Source organism: Zingiber officinale, chromosome 4A (assembly GCF_018446385.1).
Source record: "Zingiber officinale cultivar Zhangliang chromosome 4A, Zo_v1.1, whole genome shotgun sequence".
NCBI classification, from domain to species: domain Eukaryota; kingdom Viridiplantae; phylum Streptophyta; class Magnoliopsida; order Zingiberales; family Zingiberaceae; genus Zingiber; species Zingiber officinale.
The window spans coordinates 72117250-72135411 of NC_055992.1; positions in this window are offsets into that span (position 1 = coordinate 72117250).

Sequence of the window (18162 nt, forward strand, 5' to 3'; positions counted from 1 at the left end):
TAGTATCACTATTAGTCCTTGGACCTGAAGTCACCATGGTTCCCTATATAAGGAGTTACATATTTGGCTTCGTCAAACATCACCAGTAACTAGGTGGACTATAAAGGCGATTACTGGGTATGTAACAAATTATGCGGAGGGATGTGAGTGATGTAGATGGGATCTATCCCTCCTATATGACGGGAGTGACATCATTATTCTTGATAGAGTGAGACCACTAAGTGCATGGCCATGCCCAAATGAGTCAATATGAGATGTTGAGCTCATTTGATTGAGTGAGTCCACTTAGAGTTCATGATTTAGATTGATTAGAGGATGACACGGTCTATGTCTCATATTGATCAATCTAGATGTCAAGGATAGAAGGACATTGTCACATATTGTGAAGAGTCACAATTAGTAGTCACAAGGTGATGTTGGATCTCAACATTCTTGTAACTTGGGTAGTAATGATGTGTTACTAGATACCGCTCATTACTTATACTTCTAAATGGGATTAAGAGTATTGCCAACGTTACAAGAACCTATAGGGTCACACACAAAGGACAATTAGATGGAGATTAGGTTCATTTGATGAACCAAGAGGATTAGGTTCATGTGATGAACCAAATTGGATTAAGAGTAATCCAAAGTAAACTAATTGAGTTGGACTTAATTTGGTTCATATGTTAAATGAGTCTAATTTGGACTTAGACTCATTGAGCCAATTTAATTCAATGAATAGAGATTCATTAAATTAAAATTGACTTGAACCAATGGTTAGATTTGATCAACCATGGGAGAGAAGTGGTCAAGTTTGACTTGACTTGAGAGGAAGATGAAAGGTCATGTTTGACTTGACCAATGCCACCTCATTTGTGAGTTGACATTAAGTGGGCTAATGATGATGTGCCACATCATCAAGATTAGCACATGTGTGTGCCACCTCATGAGGGAGATCAAGAGTTGTGACTCTTGGTATCCCATGGAGATAAAATCCCCTCATGAAGTGGCCGACCACTTGATGTGTGCATTTGATGTCCTTGGTGTAACTCCTATCTTCTTCGTCATTGATTTTTTCTCTTCTCTCCCTCTCCTCCTATTTGACTGAGACTTCTTGGAGTGCTAGCACACTCCAGATTTCTTCTCCATCTCTATTGTTCGTGTGGATACACATAGAGGGTTGTACACTTGACAACCTTGAGAACCGACGAACCTTGGACGAGCGGGATTTACGAAGGGCATCGCATCAAGGGTAAACTCTTTTCTTTGTAGATCTAGTGTAGATCTAGGTTAGAAAAACTCGTACACGTTGAAATTTTGTTTTATAACTTCGCACGGATCCGGTGGCATGTGATTCAGGGTTTTCGCAACGCAAAAAACGGTTTTTGCGGCCCGAAAAACCCAACAGTGGTATCAGAGCCACGTGCGAATCGCGTACGAGTTTTTGTTTGTATTTTTATGAAAAATATCAGTTCTGTAATATTCTATAAATTTACTATTTCTATAGATTTTTTGGGTATTTTTCTCGTAGAAGCAAAGCACAAGAGTTTAGACACTTGTAGGCTTCGACTATCGAGAAAATTTTTCTGAAACGGCAAGGTTTCACCCCAAATCGTTTTGGGACAGTGGGCTAAGGCGCTGTAGGATTGCTTAGGAACACTCGCGATGGTTATATCGTGGGTAAGGGTGCTGCCCCTAACCCCGCAAGGGGCTTCGTTCCGCGATTGCGCTCGAAAATCGCTAAACGGGACCGTCGGGAATTTTTACTCATAAAATCATAAAAATATTAGAAAAAATTACAGAAATTTATGAAAATTACATAATTTAGAATTGTATATCATTTTGTGATGGTCATGTCCCAAAAGACCCCAATTTGATTGGAAATTGTGTCGTAATTCATAATACGGCCTACGTGCCATCATGTGATTGTGCGTGTTGTATATTTGATACGCGACCTGCGCATCATGCCTTTCTATTTATTTATTCCTATTGTAAATAGTTTAAACTTAAATGTAACTCAAGTTTCACCTTTTGTAATGTACAAAATGATGCGGTGGAAGGTTCACTCGAGACGGAGTTACGAGGAGGGTGTGAGCAACACAAGGTGGTCAAAGGAAGGAGCTTGAGAAGCTGTTGACCTTAGGTTGACCGTCCAATCTTCTCATTGGCTTGAGAAGATCGTAGTAGGGCTATGACTAATCACAAAATTAATTAATTGCTTGTGTGTGTATATGTGATGCATGCTAGATTAGTAATTAATTAGTGCCTTAACGATTAGATTAGATCTAAGTCGCGCACATGATGCACCTCCACGATTAGATTAGATCTAAATCGAGTATATGATACACATCGTCGATTTAGATTAGATCTCAATCTTGTAAACTCAAAAATGCCCATATGCCGTGATACCTATCACTACCTCAATCACATGTTGATTGTTGAATCTGCCAAAGCAGAGCAACACATATTATCTTGGTAGGGTATGGAGGGACAATCTTGGTCCCGCCTATCAACGCATGGGTGAGTAAAAACTCAATTAGATTGAGTACAACTAGTTAAATCAAGTTTAACTGTAGATATTTATCCAATTGTTGGAAGATGGGACAAAATCACGTCTATATTAACTCTTAGGCGTATTAGCCAAAGCTAACTCAAGTTTTAATATAAATGCGGATCTTGATCCTATATACAAGAGTTGAATAGAGATGTAATTGGTAATTAGTTACCTACCGATCATACTAAGTCTTGGCCGATTTAGGCAAAGCTAACTCAGGGCATAGTATGATGTGGATCTTGTCCCACATGAATTATAGAATTCAATGGGAGCATCATTTAATTAAAGGCCTAATTAGATGATTAATTGGAATATGATATTTATTTTCTGTATTTTTCTGTTGTAGATTACCATGTCGTTAAACACGAACTCCTTCTCCCTGCGTTCTGTCCTCGATAAGGACAAGCTCAATGGAGCTAACTTCCTGGACTGGTACAGGAACCTGAGAATCGTTCTCACACAGGAATGAAAACTGTACGTTCTGGAGTAGCCCATTCCCGAGGCACCTCCTGCCACTACCACGCGAGCTGATCGAGATGCTTACAAGAAGCATCAGGATGATGCATTAGATGTGTCCTGTCTAATGCTCGCGACCATGAACTCTGAGCTTCAAAAGTAACATGAGTTGATGGGTGCTTATGATATGGTTGAACATCTGCGTCAACTATATCAAGGACAAGCGAGGCACAAGAGATTCGAGATCTCTAAGGCACTGTTTCAGTGCAAGATGCAAGATGGGACTCCCGTAGGCCCATATGTACTCAAGATGATTGGGTACATAGAAAACCTACAGAGGTTGGGATTTCCCCTTGGCCAAGAGCTGGCCACTGACTTGATCTTGCAGTCCTTGCTAGAGATCTACAGTCAGTTTGTCATGAACTACAACATGAACGTAATTGACAAACCACTGCCTGAGCTGCTTAGCATGTAAAGAACTGCTGAGCTCAACCTTAAGAAGGTTAAGCCCAACTCTGTTATGATGGTTCAGAAACACAAGGGCAAGGGCAAGCCCAAAGGCAAGGGAAAGTCCCAAGCCAAGGGCAAAGGCAAGGCACTGAAACCCAATGGAGGGGTAGCTAAGGATGCTACCTGCTTCCACTGCGGTCAGACCGGGCACTGGAAGAGGAACTACAAAATCTACCTGGAAGATCTTAAGAAGAAGAGAAGTGAGACTTCCACTTCAGGTATATATGTTATAGAAGTCAATCTATCTATTTCTTCATCATGGGTGTTAGATACCGGATGTGCTTCTCACATTTGTACTAATGTGCAGGCGCTGAGAAATAGCAGGGCATTGACAAAGGGCGAGGTAGACCTACGCGTAGGCAATGGAGCACGGGTTGCTGCTGTTGCTATAGGAACTTATCATCTATCTCTACCTTCTGGGCTTGTATTAGAATTAGATGAATGTTGTTATGTGCCTGCTTTAACTAAGAACATAATTTCAGTTTCTTGTTTGGACAAGAAAGGTTTTTCATTTATAATAAAGAACAAATGTTGTTCAGTTTATTTGAATGATATGTTCTATTGTAGTGCACCTCTGATAAACGGACTCTATATTCTAGACCTTGAGAACCCTATCTATAACATAAGTACCACGAGGTTCAAGTCAAATAACATGAACCAAACCTATCTCTTGCACTATCGCTTAGGTCATATAAATGACAAACGCTTATCCCAGCTTCATAAAGATGGTTTGTTGGACTCATTTGATTGTGAATCATATGAGACATGCGAGTCATGCCTACTGGGCAAGATGACCAAGACTCCCTTTAGTGGACACAGCGAGAGAGCGACTGACTTGTTAGGACTTATACATAGTGATGTATGTGGCCCTTTCAATGTCGCTGCCAGGGGTGGTTATAAGTACTTCATTATATTTATTGATGACTTTAGTAGATATGGTTATGTGTATATGATGACACATAAGTCAGAATCCTTTGAAAAGTTCAAAGCATTTACGAATGAAGTATAAACTCAACTTGGCAAGAGTATTAAGATACTTCGATCAGATCAAGGTGGTGAATACCTTAGCCATGAGTTTCGTGACTATCTAGCTGAGTGTGGGATTCTATCTCAACTCACTCCTCCTGGAACACCACAGTGGAATGGTGTATCTGAAAGGAGGAATCGTATCTTATTAGATATGGTACGGTCTATGATGAGTCATACAGATCTTCCCATGTATCTTTGGGGCTATGCTCTAGACACAGCAGCCTTCATTCTCAACCTAGTTCCATCTAAGGCTGTAATAAAGACACTATATAGGATATGGACTGGGAGAGATGCTAGGTGTCTTTTATGAGGATTTGGGGTTGTGAGGCTTACATTCGACGTCAAGTCTCGGACAAATTGGGACCCAAATCCGATAAGTGCTATTTTATTGGATATCCCAAGGAAATGAAGGGATATTACTTCTACATTCCCAGTCAATACAAGATAGTTGTGGCTAAGACTGGGGTATTTCTAGAAAGGGATTTTGTTTCTAGAAAGACTAGTGGCAGTACGTTCGATCTTGAAGAAGTTCAAGATGTGAACCATAGCACTGAAGCCTCGATGGAAGTTGAACTAGAACCATATAGTGTTGTGGATGATGTTGTTCCACAAGGAGTTGAGGAACAACAACCAGTTCAAGTATACCTACCTCTTCGCAGGTCTGATAGGGTGCGTCGTCAGCCTGAGAGATATTCATTTCTCTTGTCTGACCATGATGACGTTGTGCTTATTGAGGATGAGCCTACCTCCTATCAGGAAGCTGTGATGAGACCAGATTCCGAGAAATGGCTAGAGGCCATGAGATCCGAGATGGAATCCATGTATACTAACCAAGTATGGACTTTGGTTGATCCACCTAAAGGGGTCAAACCCATTGGGTGTAAGTGGGTATTTAAGAGAAAGACTGACATGGATGGACTTATTTATAAAGGTTGCTTGGTAGCTAAAGGATTCAAGCAAATTCATGGTATTGACTATGATGAAACCTTTTCTCCAGTAGCGATGTTTAAGTCCATTCGGATCATGCTTGCTATTGCGGCGTACCACGATCATGAGATCTGGAAGATGGATGTCAAAACCACGTTTCTGAATGGAAACTTGCTCGAGGATGTGTACATGACACAACCTGAGGGTTTTGTAGATCCACAGCATACTGGCAGAGTATGCAAGCTGCATACGTCCATTTATGGACTAAAGCAAGCTTCTCGAAGCTAGAATCTTCGATTCGATGATGCAATCAAACAGTTTGGTTTCATCAAGAATGAAGTTAAACCTTGTGTCTACAAGAAGGTTGTAGGGAACACAGTTGTCTTCCTTATATTGTATGTGGATGACATACTACTCTTTGGGAAAGACATCCCTTTACTGCAGTCTGTCAAGACTTGGCTAGGGACTTGTTTCTCAATGAAGGACTTAGGTGAAGCATCCCGTATTCTAGGCATACAGATCTATAGAGATAGATCTAAGAGATTGCTTGGCCTAAGTCAGAGTACATACATTGACAAGGTATTACTTCGGTTTGCCATGCAGAACTCCAAGAAGGGATTTCTGCCGATGTCACATGGTATGAGTCTTTCGAAGACTCAAAGTCCCTCTTCTAGAGAGGAGAGAGTCTGCATGGATCAAATCCCTTATGCTTCAGTATAGGATCTATCATGTACGCCATGCTATGTACTCGTCCTGATGTCTCGTATGCTTTGAGCATGACGAGCAGATACCAGTCAGATCCAGGTGAAAGTCACTGGATAGCGGTCAAGAATATTTTTAAGTACTTGAGAAGGACTAAAGAATATTTCTTGATATATGGAGGCGATGACGAGCTAGATGTAAAGGGTTACAGTGATGCTAGCTTCCAAACTGATCAGGATGACTATCGATCACAGTTAGGGTTCATGTTTTGCATAAATGGTGGTACTGTGAGCTGGAAGAGTTCGAAGCAGGACATAGTAGCTGATTCTACAACAGAGGCCGAGTATATTACTGCATCAAAAGCAGCAAAGGAGGCAATTTGGATCCACAAGTTCATTACTGAGCTTGGGGTGGTTCCTAGCATAGCTGATCCCATAGAGCTCTATTGTGACAACAATAGAACAATAGCATAGGCCAAGGAACCTCGCTCACACCAGCGGATCAAACACATACTACGACACTTCCATCTCATTCGAGAGATCATCGATAGAGGAGACATGAAGATTTGCAGAGTACCCACTAATGCTAACATCGTAGATCCCTTGACCAAGGCTTTGGCACAGAGAAAGCATGATGGTCACACTAGGTCATTAGGCTTTAGAGCCTTTACTAATTGGCACTAGTGCTAGTGGGAGATTGTTAGTTAGAGCCCTAAAGATAATCATTTGATGATTGTTGTATGGACTCAATGTATCATATTTCTTATGTATAGAAAGGCATTTGTTTATGTTTATTATGCTTACTTGTATTGGTGCCGAATAATAAAGTATAATAGGTCCTTGAGTAGAAGGTTCTTACCTATATCAATCGATTGGTTGAATCGATAGTGAGATGATATAGGGAACACTACTCTTAATCATTCCTAGTCAAGTATTAACATTCAGGGACAATGTTAATGCGACGAGACTAGCATGTAGGTCAACTCGATGACTTGATCTCACAAGTCATGGATATAGAGATATCAAGTTGACACATGGGTATGCATTGGGGAATGTATACTGAATGACCCACCATGAGAAAGTATCATGGATCGTTATATGAGTGTCATATACTTTCTCATGTGGCTATTAGTATGCCTATTAGTCCTTGGACCTGAAGTCACCATGGTTCCCTACATATGGAGTTACATATTTTGGCTTTGTCAAACGTCACCCGTAACAGGGTGGACAATAAAGGCGATTACTGGGTATGTAACAAATTATGCTGAGGGATGTGAGTGATGTAGATGGGATCTATCTGTTGGGTTTTTCGGGCCGCGAAAACCACTTTTTCGCGTCGCGGAAACCCCGAATCACCCTAGCCAACGGATCTCGTGCGAAGAAAAATTCAAAAACATACGAGTACGAGTTACAAAACTTCTAGATCTACATGATGAAGATCTTTACCCTTGTTGCGTGCCCTTTTGCGTATCCCGCTCGTCCTCGGTACGCCGGATCTCGAAGTTGTCAATGTAGACAACTCTCTACACGTATCCACACGAACACACTTGGTGGAGGTGACCAAAAACCAAGGTGTGCTAGCACCTATGTGGTTCGGCCAAGGAAGGAGGAGAGGGAGAGCTTGAGAGGAAGAAGATGCAATAATACCACTTGAATGAAAAATGAATCCATTTCATTCAAAATGTGGCCGGCCACTTCTCCATGTGTAACCCCAAATTAATTGCATTAATTGCAATTAATGTGAAGCCATTAAAGAGAATGACTTTGTAACTTCCATGAGGTGGCACCCATGATGATGTGGAGTAACATCATTGGTCCACATCAATGGCAACTCACCAATGAGGTGGCATAAAGTCAAGTCAAACTTGACTTTTAATCTTTCTCTCAAGTCAAGTCAAACTTGACCAAATCTCTTCCATGGTTGATCTAATCTAACCATTTGATTCAAGCCAACTTAATATAATGAATCTAATTCATTAAATTAAGTTGATTAAATGAGTCATAATCAAAATTAGACTCATTGAATACATGAATCCACTTGAGTCGAACTCAAGTTAGCCCAATTAGGATTACTCTTAATCCAATTTGATTCATCAAATGAATCTAATCCTCTTGGGTCATCATATGAACCTAATCTCCATCTAATTGTCCTTAGTGTGTGACCCTATAGGTTCTTGTAACGTTGGCAATGCCCTAAACCCATTTAGGAGCATAAGTAATGAGCGGTATCTAGCAACACATCATTACTATCCAATGTTACAAGAATGTTGAGATCCAACATCACCTTGTGACTACTAATTGTGACTCCTCACAATATATGACAAGTGTCCTTCTATCCTAGACATCTAGATTGATCAATGTGAGGCATAGACTGTGTCATCCTCTGACCAATCTAAATCTTGAACTCCAAGTAGACTCACTAAATCAAATGATCTCAATATCCTATATTGACTCATTTGGGCATGGCCATGCACTTCATGGTCTCACTCTATCAAGAATACCGATGTCTCTCCCGTCATATAGGAGGGATAGATCCCATCTACATCACTCACATCCCTCTGCATAATTTGTTATATACCCAGTAATCGCCTTTATAGTCCACCCAGTTACGGGTGACGTTTGACGAAACCAGAGTACATAACTCCTTATGTAGGGATCTATGGTGACTTCAGGTCTAAGTACTAGTAGTCATACTAATAGCCACATGAGAAAGTATATGACACTCATATAACGATCCATGATACTTTCTCATGGCGGGTTATTCAGTATACATTCTCTAATGTATACCCATGTGTCAACTTGATATCTCTATATCCATGACTTGTGAGATCAAATCATCGAGTTGACCTACATGCTAGTCTTATTGCATTAACATTGTCCCTGAATGTTAATACTCGACTAGGAATGATTAAGAGTAGTGTTCCCTATATCATCTCACTATCGATTCAACTAATCGATTGATATAGGTAAGAACCTGTTGGTTGCTACTCGGAAAACCTAGAGGTTCCACTGTACAAAAATTTTATACAAAGTTCTGAACCTTTTCCTAGCTACCATGTGTTCTTTTAAATTAAATTTTGGATCGCCTGCGGAACTTAACACGTTTGATCTAAAACTTAATCTATTTGTTCTTTTAGGTTTTTGACATGGATCTCCTGCGGAACTTAACACGTTCGACCCAAATCACCTTAAGTTATTAATTCCATTAAATATTAATTTCCATAATTGGTTCCCAGTACTGACGTGGCGAGGCACATGGCCTTCTTGGATATGGGAGCAACCACCACCGACTAGACAAAACCTTTTATAGAAAGCTAATATTTAATTTCCTAAAATAACTTTAGGTTAACCGAAAAGAACAATCAAATAACAAGGAAAAGAATAAAACAAAAGAACACAACATCGAAAAACATATTCGAAATTCTAGAATCGTAAGCCTCTTGTATTTGGTATTATTTCCATAATTAACTAGTATGATGCGGAAAGAAAAATTACTAGTTATACCTTGTAGAAAAACCTCTTGATCTTCTACCGTATTCCTCTTCTAACCTCGGACGTTGTGTGGGCAACGATCTTCCGAGATGAGAAACCACCAAGCACCTTCTTCTTCTCCTAGCTAGGTTCGGCCAACACAAAGAAGTTTCACCAAGGATGAAGAACAAAACACCAACCAAGCTCCAAGGGATACAAGCTTTCTCTCCTTCTTCTTCTTCTTCTCCAAGTAGTATCCGGCCACCACAAGAACTCCAAGCAAGAGATAAGTTTCGGCCACCACAAAAAAGGAAGAAAGGAATAGGATGACCAGCCACAATAATTTTCTTCAAGGATAAATAATTTCGGCCACCACCAATGCTCCAAGGGATGCTAGAGATGAGACTTGCTTTCTCTCCTTCTTCTCCTTCCTTGATCCGGCCACAAACAAAAGCTCCACCAAGAAGATAGGTTTCGGCCAACAGGAGGAGAAGAGAGAAAGGGAAGGGTCGGCCACCACACCAAGGAAAAGAGGGAGAAAAATAATAGAGATTATTCACCATGAAGGCACCCCTACCCCTTCTTTTATATTCCTTGGCTTTGGCAAATAAGGAAATTTATTTATAATAAAATTTCCTTAACTTTCCTTGACAACAATTAATTAAGAAAAAATTAAATAAATTTTCCTAATTAATTGTATGTGGTCGGCCACATCATGTAGAGAAAATAGGATAATTTTAATCAACAATTAAAACATCCTTTTTTGTCTTTGGAAATTTTAAAAAATAAAATTTCCTTTTAAAATCCCTTCATGGTTGATAAAAAGAAATTTCTATAATTTTAATTTTCAACATGTGAATAATTTTTCAGAGAGAAAAAATAAAATATCTTTCCAATCTACAAATAAGGAAAGAGATCGAATATCTTTCTTTTAATCTTTTTGTAGATCTTTTTAAAGAGAGATATTTTAATTTTAATGCTCTGTAATAAATTATATCTTCCACATAATAAAAATTAAAATTAAAATTCTTTTTAATTTAATGGGGGTCGGCCACCTAAGCTTGGGTTCAAGCCACCCATGAACCAAGGCTTGGCCGGCCCTAGCTTGAACCACAAGCTAGCTTGGCCGGCCCCTTTCTCATGGGTATGAAGGTGGGTATAGGTGGGTATAGTACTCTATAAATAAGAGGCTACGATAGGGATCGAGAGGAGGAATTGGTTTTGGTCTCCCGATAAAATTAAGCATCCCGTGTTCGCCCCGAACACACAACTTAATTTTATCAATAATAATTCATTCCACTAGAGAACTATTATTGAACTACCGCACCAATCCCAAATTACATTTTTGGGCTCCTTCTTATTATGAGTGTGTTAGTCTCCCTGTGTTTAAGATATCGAATGTCCACTAATTAAGTGAGTTACTGACAACTCATTTAATTAATATCTAAGTCCAAGAGTAGTACCACTCAACCTTATTGTCATGTCGGACTAGGTCCACCTGCAGGGTTTAACATGACAATCCTTATTAGCTCCTCTTGAGGACATTATCAACCTAGTATCTCTAGGACACAGTTTCCTTCTATAATCAACAACACACACTATAAGTGATATCATTTCCCAACTTATCGGGCTTATTGATTCATCGAACTAAATCTCACCCATTGATAAATTAAAGAAATAAATATCAAATATATGTGCTTGTTATTATATTAGGATTAAGAGCACACACTTCCATAATAACCGAGGTCATTGTTTCTTTATAAAGTCAGTATAAAAGAAACGACCTCAAATGGTCCTACTCAATACACTCTAAGTGTACTAGTGTAATTATACAGTCAAGATAAACTGATACCTAATTACACTACGACCTTCTAATGGTTTGTTCCTTTCCATTTTGGTCGTGAGCTATTGTTTATAATTTATAAGGTACTGATAACATCATCTTCTGCATGTGGCACCACATACTATGTTATCTACAGTATAAATTAATTGAACAACTACATTTATCACAAATGTAAACATTTGACCAATGTGATTCTTATTTCTAGATAAATGTTTATATCAAAAGCTAGGCTTTTAGTATACACTCTAACAATCTCCCACTTATACTAAAAGACTATGCTGCCATATCTGCTGCCATACATCTGATTCCCAACCCTTCAACATGCCCATCAAAAGCTCTTGCCTTAAGGACTTTAGTGAAAGGATCTATAGGTCATCACCTGATGCAATCTAGGCGGCAACAACTTCTCCTCGTTTATACGATTTCTCGTATTGGGTGGTACTTGCGCTCTATTGTGTTTACTTGCCTTATAGACTCATGGTTTCTTCGAGTTTGTTACTGCGCCATTATTATTACAATAAATTGTAATATCCTTTGGACAAACTAGAAATCATATCTAAGTCTATCTTGAGGTAATTAAGTCATTCAGCTTTTATGGCTACCTCAGAGGCTTGCCATATACTCAGCTTCTATGGTGGAGTCCAGAAAAACACCTATGCTTATCACTTTTCCATAGTTATGACTAAAGTAAACACAAAACCCCGAGGTCAACTTATTATTGTCCCTATCCGATTGAAAGTCAAAATCCGTGTAACCCACAGGGACTAAATTAACTGCCTTATAAGCTAGCATATAATCTCTAGCACCTCTAAGGTACTTTAATATATGCTTTACTGCAGTCCAATGTCCTTGTCTAGGGTTACTTTGATATCTGTTAACTATGCCCTTGGCAAAATAGATTTCTAATCTCGTGCATAGCATACATTAGGTTGTCTAACTGCCGAAGCATAAAGAACTACCTATATGTCCTCAATCTTCTTTGATGTCATCGGAGACATCTCTTTAGATAAAGACACACCATGCTTAAAAGGTAAGAAACCTTTCGAGGAGTTTTGCATGCTTAAAACGAGCAAGGATTTTCCGATGTATCAAGCTTGGGATAAGTAAAATATATTTTTCCTTTCGATCCCTTATTACTTTGATCTCAAAAATATATACATTCTCCCAAGTCCTTTATATCGAATTATTTGGACAACCATACCCTTACTTCTGACAGCATTTTGATATTGTTTCCAACTACCAAAAATGTTATCTACGTATAGTACAAGAAATACCACTACGTTTCCATCATACCTTTTGTATACACAAGACTTATCCGTTTACTCAATAAATCCATAGGTCTGGATTACTTTGATAAATCGGATGTTCCAAGACCTTGAAGCTTTGCCTCAGTCCATAGACTGATTGAGCCTGCACACAAGATGCTCTTAGCCCTTTGCAATGAACCCTTCTGGTTGCTTTATATGGATGCTTTCAACAAAACTTCCATTAAGGAAAGCTGTCTTGACATCCACTTGCCAAATAGATAAAAGAATCCGGATAGACTTAAGCATGGCTACCAGTGAAAAAGTTTCCTTTTTCATCAAGCCTTGCTTTGAAAGTTACTACCTTCCTTTCTATCCCTTTTTTCCTATTATTGACCTTTTTACACCCAAAGATTTTTACACCATTTGGTGGTTCTACAAGCTTCCAGATTTTATTAGAATACATATATTCTAATTCTATTATTCATTACTCTTTGTCAAGATGCTTGCATCTTTATCTTGGAGTACTTTATCATATGACCGGAGATCAGGTTCATGTCCTCCAGGGATCGAATCCAAAACCTCTCCCAAAACATGAACCTATTTAGGTTGCCTAACAACCCTCCCACTACGACAAGGCACTTTTTGCAATTGTGTATCATTTGTGATACGTTTGCAGTTTTCTTGTGGTATCTCATCTTGTACAGTTGGTACTAGGTTAGACATGTCCTTTATTATTTCTTTAAGAACAAATTTACTTATGAGCACGTGGTTCATTATATAGTCTTTTTCTAAAAATCAGTCATTGATGCTAACAATGACCTTCTGATTTTTAAGACTATAAACCTACTTTTGTTTATCTAGGATAACTTACAAACAAGTGAACTCCTATCCAACTTATCATTGTCTCTCTATAACATATGTGCTGGATTTTCTCAATCCGAATTTGCTTCAAAATAGGTTTTCACCTATTCAGCAATTCTATATGAGTAGAGAGTTCTAACTTGGAAGGTACTATGTTCACTTTCGTTTTCAGAGTTTATCCTTAAAACAAATTTGGTAATTTTCTGAATAACTCATCATCTATCTAATTATTCCATAAGAGTCCTTTACCTTCTTTCTACTACACCATTCTGTTGGGGTGTACCAGATGTAGTTAGTGTTGGAGGATCGGTGGCCGGCTAGAAGGGGGGTTGAATGGACGGCGCCCCCAACAATTCGCTTCCTACGTATTCGTTAGTGCGCAAGCGGAAATACAAATACTAATTACGAATACGAAAGCTAAAGACAAAGAAAAGAACTAGCAAACCAATACACGTTCGTTTAACGTGGTTCGGAGATGATGCTCCTACTCCACGGCTGTCCGTAAGGTGGACGATCCCGATCCTTCAGTGGATTAGCCCCCGGAAACTCCGGCTATCTCAAGTCGCTCCTTGTGGGTGGAGAAACCTCACCACAACACACCAAGACCTCTTGGATTCCACAAACACTTGAGCACTTGTAGACTACTAATTAGACCTTAACCAAGTCTAATTTCGTCGCCTTGGCCGGCCATACCAAGCTCCTTCTTATAGAGCTTGGAACAAATCAGAACCTGATTTGCCCGTTACCAGTCGACACTGATGCCAGCCCAACGACTATCTCAACGGCTCTACAGCATCACGACAGTAACTACTACAATGCCGTCAACTGCTACAGTACCCGTTGACAGCTACAGTACCCCCACGGGATTTTTTTCCCCGAATACAATCTCTCATGCACTCGTACCCTCACGACTCACTTGACTCTTCTTTGCAGCTTTGACCTCTTGCCTTCAAGCTTACTTCCTTTGGCTCTCGTCCCTCGGATGCATCCAAGCCCGCGGCTCGTCCCCAATGCCATCCTTCGCGTATGCCTCGAAGTTGCTTCCCTCGGCTCTTGTCCTCGCTGCCTTGTCCACGGTCCCTCGGATGCTCCATCCTTCACCGGAACCGAAGCCGTCAACCTGAGTCACATGTGTCACCTGCAGTCCTGCACAACTCAAGTACACATATCAAATAACAAGGGTAAACCTAACTTAAACCCTTTGCCCAAACACCAAAACACATGGTCCCGCGGACCATTGGGATTGCTCCAATAGTTAGTTGGGATTGAAATCCAACTACTGATAAGTGACTCCTAAAATCTCTCAAGAGGTACTTGCCACTACGATCTTCCATAGTGACTTTTTACTTTAACATTTCTCCGCATCAACCTTGTACTCTTTGAACTAATCAAAGTACTTAGTCTTGCGGTACATTAAGTAAATTTATTTGTATCTTGAATAGTTGTCTATAAAATAGACAAAATATTCAATACTACCTCTTGTCTGGATAGTCATAGGATCACACAAATCAGAATGAACCGTTTTTAATATATCTTTGACTCCATACCCCTCGGACTTAAAAGCTTCTTGGTTATTTTCTTTCCAAGTAAGACTCGCAGGTTGGAAAGATTTCCACTACTAATGAACCCAAAAATTCATCAGCTACCAATGAATCCTACTCAAGTATAACCTAGCTTTAGATGCCAAAGATATAATTGGTTCATTTCTAAAGGTTGCTTTCTCTTAAAATTAGAAGATGTGTTACTAATTTCCATTTGTTGCATTGTGGGAGTTATTGGATTATAAATTGTCAACCATCATACCAGAATAGATAACTTCCCTATTTTTCTTGATAACAACTTTGTTATCAAAATAGACCCAATATCTATAATAGTTTAGAAACTGAAATCAGGTTCTTTCTAAACTTGGTACGTAAAGACAATTACTTAAAATCCATATTTTATTCTTATCAAAAGATAAACATCTCCCACTGCAACAGCTACCACTTTTACAGTAGTGCCCATGTGGACGGTGATTTACCTTTTATTTAGTTGTCGGGTTTCTTGGAACCCTGCAATGAATTGTAGACATGATTAATGGCATCTTGTATCTACACTCCAGGTTCTGGTAGATAACACCACTAGACATGTTTCAACTAATGAATTAAATACACCTAAATTGTTCTTAGTTCTAAGAAGACAGTCTACCTTAATGTCCAAGTCCTATTTCCAATCATTACAATTGGGACTACTAAGTCTTTTTCTATAGTATGACTACTAGAGATTGACAAACATCCTAAGAATCACAAAAATATTTGGTTAAGATCAACTCCTTAAAATCTCCATAAATTTTGTGTATACAAAATTGAAGAGGAGATTTTATTCATTAATTTTATTATCTCGTCAACTTTACTTTATGACGAATAAAATTAATAGTTGATCTGTCTTTGATCAAATATTTGGTCAAAACTCTTTGAATTTAAAATAACATTGATTCCTCAAACAATATTATTTAAATTCACCAACACCTCAAACACCGTGAATTTTGCATGCCACGTTAGTGTGGACGTATACAAATTCATCATTTGTAAGAGGAGGGTTTTACCCATTGACTATCTTGTCAATATAACTTTTTGACAAATAAAATTACCACAAACACCATGAATCTTGTATGCCACGTTAGTGTGGACGTATACAAATTCAAACATTTGTAAGAAGGGTTTATTAATTTTATTATATTGCCAATCTAGTTTTATAACAAATCAATAGTTGGTTTCCCTTTGGTCACACAAGTGATAATAGTGACTCCGTTGGGGAGGATACTATTAAATGTGTCTAAGTGTATACCATTACTTGACACTAAGTCCATTAATAATATTATGCCCCTTCCGTTGGGGAAGATCACACGCTCTTAATTAACTTCCTATAGTCATCCAAAATTGGAAGTCTGTTCTAGTGATCCACAAACAAGCTCATCCGTTATGGAGGAAGGCACTCAGAGCCAACGCGCAAGCTTGTTTGCATCACTTACAAACCAGTAATGGAGACCATGGGATTTACTTAAAAATCCCTCTCCCACTTAGTTATTTATAAATAAGGAATTTTAACTATGCTAGCCTACTAAATATGTAAACCAACATGCACACACAGCACAATATAAAAGCAATAAATAGAAAAATCTAATTTTCAACTATTATGACTTTTATCTCTAGTTGTCCTCCGTGTGTTGTCATCCCAAGCTGCTGCCATATTTGGCCACCGCCACCGGGTCTAGCTGTCGCATCCATCTTGCTCCTAGTTCCGCTGCGCCTCTGGTCCTTAGAAGGTTCCACGCTTGCAAGATTCGATCCGCGACATAAATAGAATTTTACATTTTGATCCTATATTCCATAAAAGGAATGTACATGTATCTAGATCAAAAATAAAATCCTAATATAAAACTAAATACAGCTCCTGCTGTATTTTATAATACAATCATGCACACACATATAAATGCCCTTGACATGTCCAAGGGTCCAATCACACACATAATAACTAAAAGCCATAATAGTTGGATCCTGAATCCACAAAGTTAGCACATCCTACTATTAACCTGCCTAAATTATGTATGACATGTGCATAATTAAACTAATATCAAATACACAGAGCCAAAACTCTTGCTCTGATACCAATTGTTGGTGGCTACTCGGAAAACCTAGAGGTTCCACTGTACAAAAATTTTGTACAAAGGTCTGAACCTTTTCCTAGCTACCATGAGTTCTTTTAAATTAAATTTTGGATCGTCTGCGGAACTTAACACGTTTGATCCAAAACTTAATCTATTTGTTCTTTTAGGTTTTGACTTGCATCTCCTGCGGAACTTAACACGTTCGACCCAAATCACCTTAAGTTATTAATTCCATTAAATATTAATTTCCATAATTGGTTCCCAGTACTGACGTGGCGAGGCACATGGCCTTCTTGGATATGGGAGCAACCACCACCGACTAGACAAAACCTTTTATAGAAAGCTAATATTTAATTTCCTAAAATAACTTTAGGTTAACCGAAAAGAACAATCAAATCACAAGGAAAAGAATAAAACAAAAGAACACAACATCGAAAAACATATTCGAAATTCTAGAATCGTAAGCCTCTTGTATTTGGTATTATTTCCATAAATAACTAGTATGATGCGGAAAGAAAAATTACTAGTTATACCTTGTAGAAAAACCTCTTGATCTTCTACCGTATTCCTCTTCTAACCTCGGACGTTATGTGGGCAACGATCTTCCGAGATGAGAAACCACCAACCACCTTCTTCTTCTCCTAGCTAGGTTCGGCCAACACAAAGAAGCTTCACCAAGGACGAAGAACAAAACACCAACCAAGCTCCAAGGGATACAAGCTTTCTCTCCTTCTTCTTCTTCTTCTCCAAGTAGTATCCGGCCACCACAAGAACTCCAAGCAAGAGATAAGTTTCGGCCACCACAAAAAAGGAAGAAAGGAAGAGGATGGCCGGCCACAATAATTTTCTTCAAGGATGAATAATTTCGGCCACCCCCAATGCTCCAAGGGATGCTAGAGATGAAACTTGCTTTCTCTCCTTCTTCTCCTTCCTTG